Here is a 12,233-nt window from a genome sequence, read left to right on the forward strand (position 1 = left end):
ATGTCTAGTGTACCTGAATGTAACTCACCATGAGCTACTACTGAAAATGGTGTTAGCTAAATCCAAATAAATACAGTAAAGTTTACACCTCAGTAAAACTCCAAAGTTCACTTTTTTCTATTTTCTTTTCCCATCTTTCATTTCCTCATGCCCTTTAACAAAGATTTAGATTACTAATCAAAACCCCAGCATATTTAAGTTGTGTGGGGTTTCCTTTGCATTTTGCACCTACTGCCCAGGGAGAATTTTAAGAACCTCCCTGCTGAAGACTGGTGACTTGCCCAGGACACCTAGATGGCTTTGCTTTGATACTGTTTCAGTTTGCAATAGTTGTGGTGATAGAACACTGAGATTGCTGTGGCATGAACAACGCTGGATATTTGCTGTCAAATTCACTCCTCCACAAGGGCTTAATCCTGTGATTGCAGAGTTCTTTCTTTTAGATATAAAAAAGCTGGCATTGGCAGCCTGTATTTGGTAGTCCAGCAATTAGTTGAGTGATAGTAAGTAGGACTGTGTGGATAATGGGATTGGGTAACAGGAGTCACATAATGTAGCTGTGATGAGTGAAAAGTGAGAGGATCTTTTGAGTGATTAGGATGTTCTAATGAGAGGTTTGAAGCAAGTATGGTGGATTAAGTAGAGCTGCATGTGCCAGTTTTATATGGGTTAGATTTCTTGCCAAGAGCCAATTACACTGTATTAACATAGTTGGAAATTGTGCATTTGAAATGGTATGTTGAGTATTATTAATTTATTTATTATTTGGAATTTGCTCACACCTTTTTCACACACTTACAAGTGTCCTTTAGCATGGCCCCCTTTTATTCCGTGGCAAAAGGGTAGGTTGCACAGGACCCATTGTCAAAAGTCCACTAGTGCCAGTTGCAGTTGTGGTTGAAAGTGAAAAGAGAGAGATTGGAACAAGTTGTTACATAAAAGAAATTGTCTTAGTCAGTGGAAAAGCAGACATAGTTCTTTGTATGCAACTGATCTGGGCCATGGCAAACTTTGTGTGGGCAGTGCGGCCATACAGAATGCAAGGAAGGCAGGGGCTCCAAAACTGTGGCCTGTCAATTGCCTTCCCTACCTGGCTGCGATACAGTGGGTGAGATAGGAGCTCTAAGGGGTGTGTTTCTGACTCAGAACAGTCCTGCAACGGATGCTTGCATGTGCTTGTGGTACTCCTCAAAACGAAGTGCATTAATTTAAAATTACCTTCTGCAACGCAAGAACAGCCAGAAAAAAAAACTTGTAAGATGTAATTAAATTTGAAGTGGGCAGGCTGTCCTTAAGACCCAAGATGGCACAATGAAAGGACATGTGGTTGGCAGCTCTGTGGTTGTTTCTTACAATAAAGGGGTTCCTTTCTTTTCTTACCTGTTGCCATTGTAGGTAAAAAGGAAAGGTACAACCAGGCATTCTCAATATTCCAGAATCCCTGTGTGGTGACCTATGTATCTTCATGTGCTGACACAGACACCATCCACCATGGAATGGGACAGAGTTGTGGCTTCCCTAGAGAAGGAGTTTTAGCTCAGCTCAGATGGCAAAACCCTTCCTTTCCCATCTGCCATAAACCCTGCTGCTTCATGAGAATGAATCTGAGAGCTTGGTGCTAGTGAATTCATTGTCAGCAGAACCCTAAGCAGACCAAATGGTGTGGAAAAATGCAATTTATTAAATTCAAGCACCCAACATGGCCACGTTTTGCCCTAAAGTTCAAGTTTATTTATTTCAAATTTGATAAATCGCTTAATCAAACTTCTAAGCGATGAACATAAATAAAAAGTTGACATAGTCTTAGGGCGAAACATGACTAAGTCGGGTGCTTGAATTTAATAAACTGCATATTCCACATTGTTTGGTCTGCTTTGGATTCTGCTGTTTGTGCTTGTTGCAGATCATCACCTCTGGTTGTGTTTCAAGGAATTTGTTGTGCCAGGCAAGAGGGTTCTGTAAATCAGCGCAGCCTATAGAAATAGCTCAGATGGAGAGTTCTGTGAAGTCTGATAGAATACTGGTGGGTCAGGTTGATTCAATAACATCCTTTATGGCTTAATGCCATTAAGTTCCATTGGTTGCCATTAGAATCCAGAGTATTATTCAAGTCATGTATCTGCTTTAAAGCAGTTTATGGCATGCTTCCAGGTTATCTCATTCCTCATTTTACCTTGAGTTATTCCAATAAGAGCTCCTGAAGATTCCCCCTGTTTGCATATCCTTCTCTGTCATTACAAAAGGTTCCTTGAGAGAACCTTTTCCTTTCAAGCGGCCAAATTGAATATATGGCTTGCCAAACTGGTGTTAGAAGCTTCCTCTTACCTTGACTTTAGAAAACAGATAAAAACTCAACTATTTAACAGGCTAGATACTTTTAACCTAATTTTATATCCTATTTAAATTGTTTGTATTTCTTTATATAGTTAGCATTTTATTTTACTGAATCTTAGAAGATTTTAATCTGATGTATGCATTGCATTGTATGTACTCCACTTGATTGTTGTGAACCGCCTAGAACTTTCGGGTATGGCGGTATATAAAAATAAATTATTATTATTATAAAGCTTCCTTTTCTCAGATTCTTTTGGGAATTAGTTTAGCCCTGAACAACAGATATATACTGTTCCTTTATAACTACAATGCAGTGACCTTCAAGAATAAGCATTTCTAGCTACCAAAATCCCCATCCCTCAATGTTTTTTCCCTTGTTCTTTTCTTATGAAATTGTAGTTCCACCCTTTTTACCCTCCCTCTAGTTTGTGATGTCTAATGTTCGTCTATTGTATGTCTCTATTTGCATATTTTATTTATGTACATCACTTTGAATTTATTATAAAAGCGTTTTATTAAATTTTAAATAAAATTTGAAAAACTTAAAACTTGGAAACTCCCTATAGAGAAAGCTACAATTCTGGAATTGGCACCTAGGCAGTCTGGGTCATGAAAGTAGATTACGAATATGTGAGCATCATCTGGAAACATTAAAACCACCATTGGTGAAGAGAGTCTGGATCTGCTTTTATTAAAGATACTCTGGTGTAACATTTTGTGTCAGAATCCCCATCTGGGAAATGGGAAGAACATGGGGTGGAAGGAGCTACAGACATTCATATCTGCTGATACTTTGGAATCCCACATCTGAGTCTCTAATAGAGTGTTGAGCAGGAATGATTAAAACTTGAGACTGCAAAACAGTTCTGAGGTGTGTATTGAATCCTCTTTGCAGGAGATGAGACCTGTTGGGTTTTTCCATAGTTCACTCTAGATGCCATTCTCCTCAGTGAATGCTTCTCAGGCTGTCTCTCACTTTTAGGTCTCGAGGTAGTCAAATAGTGCACCAATTTCCCCGAGTATGGGATCAAAACTGGATATTTACACTGTCTCTGGGTAAAAATTAATTGATTTTATAAACATTTGCATCTCCATTTCACCAATATTTTAAGTTGAGACCTTTTATTAGGCCCCAATGCCATGGCGTACCAAGGGGGGGGGGGAAAACCGCCCCGGGTGCAAGCCCCAAGGGGGTACACAGCTGGCCACCCTCCAGTGTTCTCCTAGGGTAGTGGTCGGGCTCGCGAGCCACTTGCGGCTCTTTAGCCACTTGAGTGCGGCTTGCAGCTCGTCTACAGCAGGAGTGCCCAACCTGCTTCTCTTCTTACTGCCCTCCCCCCCAAGCCACCGCTGCCATCGGGGAACAGGCCAGATCTCCCTGCTTCTCTTCCCCGCGGGGCCACCCAACATCAATTCTGATGTCAGAGAGGATGTTAGAATTGAAGTTGGGTGGCGAGAGTTGGTCGGCAGGGAAGAGAAGCAGGGAGAACTCGACGCCGGTTTGTTTTCAATGGCAGCAGTGGCATCCTCTTCCCCGGCAGCAGTGGCAGCATGTTTCCCAATGGCGGTGGCATGGGGGAGGGCAGGGAGAAAGAAAGAAAGGGGGGAAGGACAGGGAGCCAGAATGAAAGAAAGGGGGCAGGGTGAAAGAAAGAAAGAAATGGGGCACGGAGAGAGAGAGAAAGAAAGGGGGCATGGAGAGAGAAAGAAAGAAGGGGGCAGGGTGAAACAAAGAAAGAAATGGGGCACGGAGAGAGAGAAAGGCAGACATAAAGAAAGAAAGGGGGCATGGAGAGAGAAAGAGAGAAGGGGGCAGGGTGTAACAAAGAAAAAGTTGGGGGAGGGAATGAGGTCTGGAGGAGAGGAAGCATACGGGAGGCCTGAAAGAAGGGAAGAAATATTGGATGCACAGTCAGAAGAAGAAAGTGCAACCAGAGACTTTTGAAATTACCAAACAAAGGTAGGAAAAATGATTTTATTTTCAATTTAGTGATAAAAATGTGTCCGTTTTGAGAATTTATATATGCTGTCTATATTTTGCACTATGGCCCCCTTTTACTAAACCGCAATAGCATCGAGAGCAGCATGGGGCATTCAGTGCAGCTTCCCATGCTAAAAACCGCTATTGCGGTTTAATAAAAAGGGAGGGGGTATATTTGTCTATTTTGTATAGTTGTTACTGAGGTGACATTGCATAAAGTCATCTGCCTTGACCTCTTTGAAAACCCGCAAATATAAATGATAATTAACATTTTCTACACGTACAGTGTGCTTTGTGTTTTTAAAATTTTATTGTTGGTAGTTTGACTTGGCCACGAAGATAAGGGGGAGGGAAGCTGCTGAAAGACATCTAGTAATCCTTGCAGGCTTGACTGTGCGGGGAATTATTTTTGTAAAATCATGTTTTGTTATGTGACTGGCATTATTTAGACTTTAATTTCTATGGTCCTCTGTCTGGACCTTGTTGTTTGTATTGACTGCTTTCTCAATAAAAATTATTTACAAAAAAAAAATTACTTGCTTGTTTTTATGTGCGTGCGTTGAACGACAGTGGAGAGAGAGTGGGCTGAGGACGCTGAAGAGAAATGGGGAAGAGAGAGTGGGGAGAAGGAACACCAGGGAAGGGAGAGGAAAGAGATGCCAGACCATGGGGGGGGTGAGAGATGTCAGGGGGGAGTGTGAGGAGGCAGATGCCAGACCAGGTGGAAGGAAGGAGAGAAAGGAGAGAAGAGATGCTAGATAATGGAGTGGGAGGGGGAGACGGAAGGAGAGGAGAGAGATGCCAGGGCATGGGGCGAAGGAAGGGAAACTAAATGAGACAAAATGCCAGACCAGAGGGAAAGAAAGGGAAGGAGGTGCCAGAGGGAGAGATAGGAGGGAGATGCCAGGGCATGGGGGGAGAGAAGGGAAGGAGATAGAGATGTCAGACTATGGGGTGGAGTGGGAAGGAAGGAAAGGAGAAGAGAGAGATGCCAGAGCATAGGGAAGGGGGTGAAGCCAAAATGAATCATGTACAAAGAGAGAAAGGGCACAGGATATACAGTTTATTGAAAGGACATAGAAAGAGGGAAATGTCATATGGAACAAAGAGAGGGTGGACAGTGGATGCAAGGGGCAGAGAGACGGTGGACAGTAAATGGAAGGGGTAGAGAGAGAGAGAGAGAGAGAGGGCACACGCTGGGTGGAAGGGGCAAAGAGAGGGCAGATGTTGCATGGAAGGGAGAGAGGACAAACGCTGTATAGAAAGAGAGCAAAGAGAAGTTGATTAAAGCAGAAACAACAAAAGGTAGAAAGATTGCTTTACTTAGAATCAAGTAGTATTGTAACTATATTGATAAAATTTTATAAATAGGAATTGGAAATAAGGCAATTTTTTGGACTAAACCCTCTATTCCTCAGGTCAGAACAGGATACCAGAAAGATTTGGCCTCTGAAAGCTAATTGAAAAATGGATTAGTCCAATAAAATGGTATTCTCTTATTTCTCATTATTTGTTTTATTTTTATTTGTTAATTTGTAAAGTGGTGATTGTTATGTATCAGTTTTTTCAAATTTACATCTACTGTCTCTATTTTGCACAGTATTAGAGGACATGTGTTACTGTTTTTGTGGTTTTGCATTGTATGCAGTCTGGTTTCTTGGCGGTTCAGTTTATCTTTTGTCTACATATTTCAATTTTTAATTTGTGATTATTCCATATTGGCGAGGGTGTATCTCTGTTCTGTATGTATGAGAAGAACATAGTTTTCAGTTGGCATTGACTGCAGAATCAATTGACTGTGCGAGATCTGGCTTGTTTAGTTTTACAATGTATGAATTGGTGTTCTAGTGCTCACTGCAGTGCTGCCTTTTCCTAGGTACACTCTTGTGTGATATGTGGATTATTACTAAAAATCATATTTTTCATACAGATGGGGGGTTTCAAAAAAATGATGGGCCCCGGGTGTCACATATGCTAGGTACGCCACTACCCCAATGCAAAGAACAACTTCACAGAACCTCAACCAATTTAGAGATGGTGTTATTTGGGAGGGCACTGCTCTGAGCGCCACTGCTGAACTCTACAAGTTTGAACTATTCTGAGAGTTGATATCTATCTCCATAAGAGTGAATCATAGTAACATATAGTAAATGACAGGAGATAAAGACCTGAACGGTCCATCCAGTCTGCCCATTAAAAATACATGATTAATTTGGCTCTTCTTTAATATTTCTGGGTCATAGACTGTAAAGTCCACCTGGTAATGTCCTAGGTTCCAAATGCTTAAGTTGCCATCCAAGCTCACTCCAGCCTATCCAACCATCCTGTTTGCAGGATATTTACCATAAGGTCTGGCCAGTAACATCCTCATATTCCAAGTTAGTAGAGTTCCCATCGATGCCCTCTCCAGCCCAATCCTACACCAAATCATCACATATGGGACATAGACCATGCAAGTCTGTCCAGTACTGGCCTTAGCTTTTTAATTTACATTCTTCGTTTTCTAATTAGAGATCCTCTATGATTAACCTATGCTTTTTTAAATTCCATCACTGTTTTCCTCTCCACCACTTCCCTTGGGAGGGCATTCCAGGCATTTACCACCCTCTCCGTGAAAAAGAATTTCCTAACATTGCTCCTGAGTCTTCCTCCCTACAACTTCAAATTATGCCCTCTAGTTTTACCATTTTTCCCTTCTCTGGAAAAGATTTGGTTCTATATTAATACCTTTCAAGTATTTAAATGTCTGTATCATATCTCCCCTGTCCCTCCTCTCCTCCAGAGTATACATATTTAGATCTTCCATTCTCCTCTCATACTTCTTTTGGTTCAAACCTCTTACCATTTTCCTCGCCTTTCTCTGACCGCTTTTTATATCCTTCACCAGATACGGCCTCTAAAACTGAACATAAAAATCCAAGTGTGGCCTCACTAACGACCTATACAGGGGCATCAACACCTCCCTTCTTCTGCTGGTTATTCCTCTTTATATACAGCCTAGCATCCTTCTGGCTACAGCCATCACCTTATTACTCTGTTTAGATGCCTTTAGATCCTCAGACATAATCACCCCAAGGTCCCTCTCTCTGTCAGTACTTATCAGCCTATCACCTCCCAGCACATACGGTTCCCTAAGATTTCTACCCCCACCCCCAAATACATCACTCTGCACGTCTTCACATTTAATTTTTAGTTGCCAGACGTTAGACCATTCTTCTAACTTTTGCAGATCCTTTTTCATGTTTTCCACTCCCTCCGGGATGTCCACTCCGTTACAAAGCTTAGTATCATCCACAAAAAGGCTAACCTTACCATCTAACCCTTCAGCAATGTTGCTCACAAACATATTAAACAGAATTGGTCCCAGCACCAATCCCTGAGGCACTCCACTAGTCACCTTTTCTTCCTCCAAGCGAATTCCATTAACCCCCACCCTCTGATATCTGTCCGTCAATCAAGTTCTAATCCAGTTCACAACCTTGGGCCCTAACCTCAGCCCATGGAGTTTGTTTAAGAGCCTCCTATGAGGAACCGTGTCAAAGGCTTTGCTGAAATCGAAGTAAATTACATCTAGTGCACATCCTTGATACAGTTCTATGGTCACCCAGTCAAAGAATTCAATCAGATTCATTTGGCACGATTTACCTTTAGTAAATCCATGTTGCCTCGGATCTTGTAATCCATTAGATTCTAAGAATCTCACTATCCTTTCCTTCAGCAACATTTCCATTATTTTTCCAATAACTGAAGCGAGGCTTACTGGTCTGTACTTTCCCACTTCATCTCTACACCCACTTTTGTGAAGAGGGACCACATCTGCTCTTCTCCAGTCCCAGGGAACCTCTCCTGAGGAAGGCGTCTTCGATACGCTGAAACTTGGATCCTTGTTGGAACTATTGGTTTAAATAAAGTCTTGATCATTGGTTGAAAAGACGCCTCCCTTTCCTTTTGTTATTTGGGAGAGGCCAGAACAGGGGTCTCAAAGTCCCTCCTTGAGGGCCGCAATCCAGTCAGGTTTTCAGGATTTCCCCAATGAAGATGCATGAGATCTATGTGCATGCACTGCTTTCAATGCGTATTCATTGGGGAAATCCTGAAAACCCGACTGGATTGCGGCTCTCAAAGAGGGACTTTGAGATCCTTGGGCCAGAGGAAAGAAATACTGTTTACCCTTCAACAGTTATCACCAATTTACCAGGTACCAGATACCATTTATATTGTCATTTATACTTCCACATGGGAACACTTTTAACAGAATCGTAACAAAAAAAGGTGGATTTGTGTTGCTGGGCTAAATGGAGAATATGTTCTGTATCCCAGAAGCATAACAGTTTAACAATCATAGTCCTTGGTGATAGATGCAGATCAGGCTTTGGATGGAGCTCTCTGTGGGCCCTCTCCTCTTCATATGGGGTCTGTTAAAAAGATTTGGGAAACACTGCTCCATCAAGTTGCAAACTAATGGAGTACATATTGTAAGAATTAAATAAACAAACAATATCTTGCATCCTCTATGTGCCCTCAGGAAGGCCCAAGATATGGATGTTTAATCTTCTGCTTTGATTCTCCTGATCTTCCATTTTTAAAGTCAGGAGCTTCACTTGCTTTCTTAGGGTGGTGCATTGTTTTACCTCATCCTGCTCTATTTCCACAACAGCTAGATGGCCATCTACTTGCTCAATGCATTCCTGGAAGGCTTAAAGTTTTTATTCCAGCAAACTGACCACTGCACCTGCAATTTCAGTCTTCGCTGCTCTCAATTCCTGAAGCACTTGTGCCAAAGCTTTTTTTGCCCACATACTCAGCAGGAATTGGTAGAGAGGGAGCCGGTAAAGAGCTACTTCTGGTCTCCTTTCCTTCATCACTAGTTTGCGGCCTTCCCAACATACAAGTCCTTTATTGTCTGTATGGTTTTCACCTTTGTGGCAGAGTTGCAAGTCTAGACCCCTCATAGAATGGCAACTAATCTGGGAGTGCTTCTCTACCTCAACAGGGTCTGGCAAGGGAAGGACAGATGAAGAGAAGCAGAGCACATTCAAGCGCATCCGCATAAAGCATGGTCACCAGATGGGAAGTCTTGTCGTATAATTAGATGCAATTATTGAAAATTTATAAGAAATAAAACAAAAAACAAATCTCTGTCTTGCCTATCTTATACACTTCTAGGTGAATTACCAAAAGTATAAACAATACAATATATTTTATGTGTTTACACATGCTATGCAATGCACCTATTGATTGATTGCACCTATTCTCTGGAATCGCACACAACTCCCCAAGTTTTCAGGCCACTGCACTAACCACTAGGCTACTGCTCTAATAATGGGTTCAATAACAGTACTGGCATGCTAATGCACTGCCACCATGCATATCCTGTAAAGGAGAACCAGAACTGGTCCTTCATCCTCCTGCACTGAAAACCATTCAGATTACTTGAATCTGTGGAGCATTGGAGTCCTAGCATCACAGGTATTAACTTTTTTAAATGATTAGGCATGCTGCACTCCACCAAGTGGATGAAGGTGACATCCTCTACTGCAGCTGAGAGGGAGCAGCCCTGCATTGGCACTGGACCTCTCACCCTACCTTGGCATCTGCATTGCCAAAAAGGGGCAACTGCTATTCTTAGAGCCCGCTGAAGAAGGGTGAGACAGATTCTGCATACATTTCAGGAGACAAACATCAGCCTGTTGCCACAGCCTTTCAGCGCCAAATTTCTAAAACACAGCACTGTGCACCTAATGGCCTAGCTCCAATGCTTCAAGCTCCCTACAGAAAGGAATTCCCCCTCTTGCAGTGCAGATACAGAAAAGTACCACAATTACGCACAAAGGAGTAGCCTAATTGTTGTAGCAATGGGTGGAGAACCAGGAAAGCCTGGTTCTTGTGATCTTGGGCATGCCATTTAAAAACTCTTGCTTCCTCGGGTATAAATTCTGCCTAGATTTCTGGAAAAAAAAGAAAGAAATCTTAATGCCAATTTGGAAAAGCAATAGTTAACAAATATGTTTTCTCCTTAACAAATCAGACTCCCTCCTAACCTAAATTTGTAGTTTGTTCCACAACAAAGAGCCAGCAACCATAAAAATAGGTGAAGGAAATAGGTTAAATGACTCACACTCAATAGAGGGCATTCCAAAAGACCTTGATTAGTAAAAGGCAAACTACACTTAGACCGATAGTCTGTAAAGCTGAATGTAGCTGATGAGCACTCAAATTTCAAAAACTCTTCCAAAGTAGGTATAAGATCTTAAACTGAATATGAAACGTCACTGGAATCCAATGCAAGCTGGCTAAACAAAAAAGGCTGATTTATTCTCTCGTTTTATAGTCACAAGAGACTTCCTGTTTTTTGCTCTAGTTTTATAGCCCACTATTAATCTAGTTGCTGGTCTGAGCTAATTGTACTGGTTTAAGGACTGTTCCTGGGAGCTCCAGATAATAACTCAGAACAGATGTAATCATAATTTGAATCACTGAGTAAAATTTAACAAAGGGAAGGAAAGGGCTCTAGCCTCCACAAGAGACACAAATGAAAAAAATACTCTTCACTAGGTCTTTTACCTGAGATCTTAAATGTCACTCCCAAATTTCCCTAATCACTGCATGGGGTTACGTCTTCTATCCTTCACCTAAAACAGGACAGCAAGATGCCACCATAGCTTTTTGTTCTGACACATTAAAAACCAATTTAACCAACATCCATCATTAAATTATTTCTAACACCACAGAAACCTTGAAAGGAAAGGGAGAGAGCACAGTCACCTGAATTGGGAAAGTAAAATAAGCCATAATACTATCTGCATTAAATCTACATGCAATTTCAAGCTTTTAAAATTGCACCCTTTTAACAAGCGGCCATTGAACAAGAGTGGAAAAATGAAGATCCCTACAGGGTGCCCTTTCATAAATGTGACGTGCTGTGAAGCAGTGCACATGCCTTTACTTAAGGGTAAAAAGGACAAGTTAGGACTGAGGAAGAAAAGAACATTTTGAAATCAACACATATAGAAGCCCTTTTACTAGTTTAAGGTTTTTTTTCAAGTTTTATTAGGATTTTAGATACCACTATCAAGGTTATCTAAGCGGTTTTACAGTCAGATACTCAAGCATTTTCTCTATCTGTCCTGATGGGCTCACAATCTATCTAGAAACATAGAAGATGACGGCAGAAATGGGCCACGGCCCAACAAGTCTGCCCACTCTACTAACCCACCCCCTAATTTCTTCCTTGTAGCGATCCCACATGTCTATCCCATTTTCTTTTAAAATCCAGCACGCTGCTGGCCTCAATTACCTGAATTGGAAGGCTATTCCAATTGTCGACCACCCTTTCAGTGAAGAAATACTTCCTGGTGTCACTATGAAATCTCCCACCCCTGAGTTTCAACGGATGTCCTCTTGTTGCCGAAGGTCCTTTAAGAAAGAAACTAAACTAAACTAAACTAAACCTTGGTTTATATACCGCACCATCTCCACGAATGCGGAGCTCGGCACGGTTTACAGGAAGAAGGATGAGAGAGGAACTACAGTGGAGAGATTAAAGAGTTAGGTGTAAAGGGGGAAGGTGAGAGGCCTAAGAGGGGGGAAGTGTTACAGTTTTGAGAATAGCCAGGTTTTTAGGTGTTTGCGGAAGAGTTGGAGGGAGCTTGAGGTTCGGAGAGGGGAGGTGAGGTTATTCCAGATCTCAGTGATTCTAAAGGGGAGGGATGACCCAAGTTTGCCTACATGGGAAATACCTTTTATGGAAGGGAAGGATAGTTTAAAAATTTGGGAGGATCTGGAGGAAGTAGGGGTTGGGGAGTTCCAGGATAGAGGGATAACGGCAGGAAGGATGCCATGTAGGATCTTGTAGGCCAGACACGCACATTCGAAGTGGATCCTGGGGATTACTGGGAGCCAATGGAGCTTAGACAGG

The 12,233-nt window shown here is 41.9% G+C and overlaps 1 protein-coding gene across 4 annotated transcripts in view; it reads right to left on the reverse strand.

Moving 5' to 3' along the window:
• The window catches only part of NCOA7 (nuclear receptor coactivator 7), a 351,548-nt gene that overhangs the window by 192,653 nt on the left and 146,662 nt on the right, over positions 1-12,233 (reverse strand). The gene's annotated exons all lie outside the window — the stretch shown is intronic.

This window comes from Geotrypetes seraphini, chromosome 3 (genome assembly GCF_902459505.1).
Source record: "Geotrypetes seraphini chromosome 3, aGeoSer1.1, whole genome shotgun sequence".
Classification (NCBI taxonomy): domain Eukaryota; kingdom Metazoa; phylum Chordata; class Amphibia; order Gymnophiona; family Dermophiidae; genus Geotrypetes; species Geotrypetes seraphini.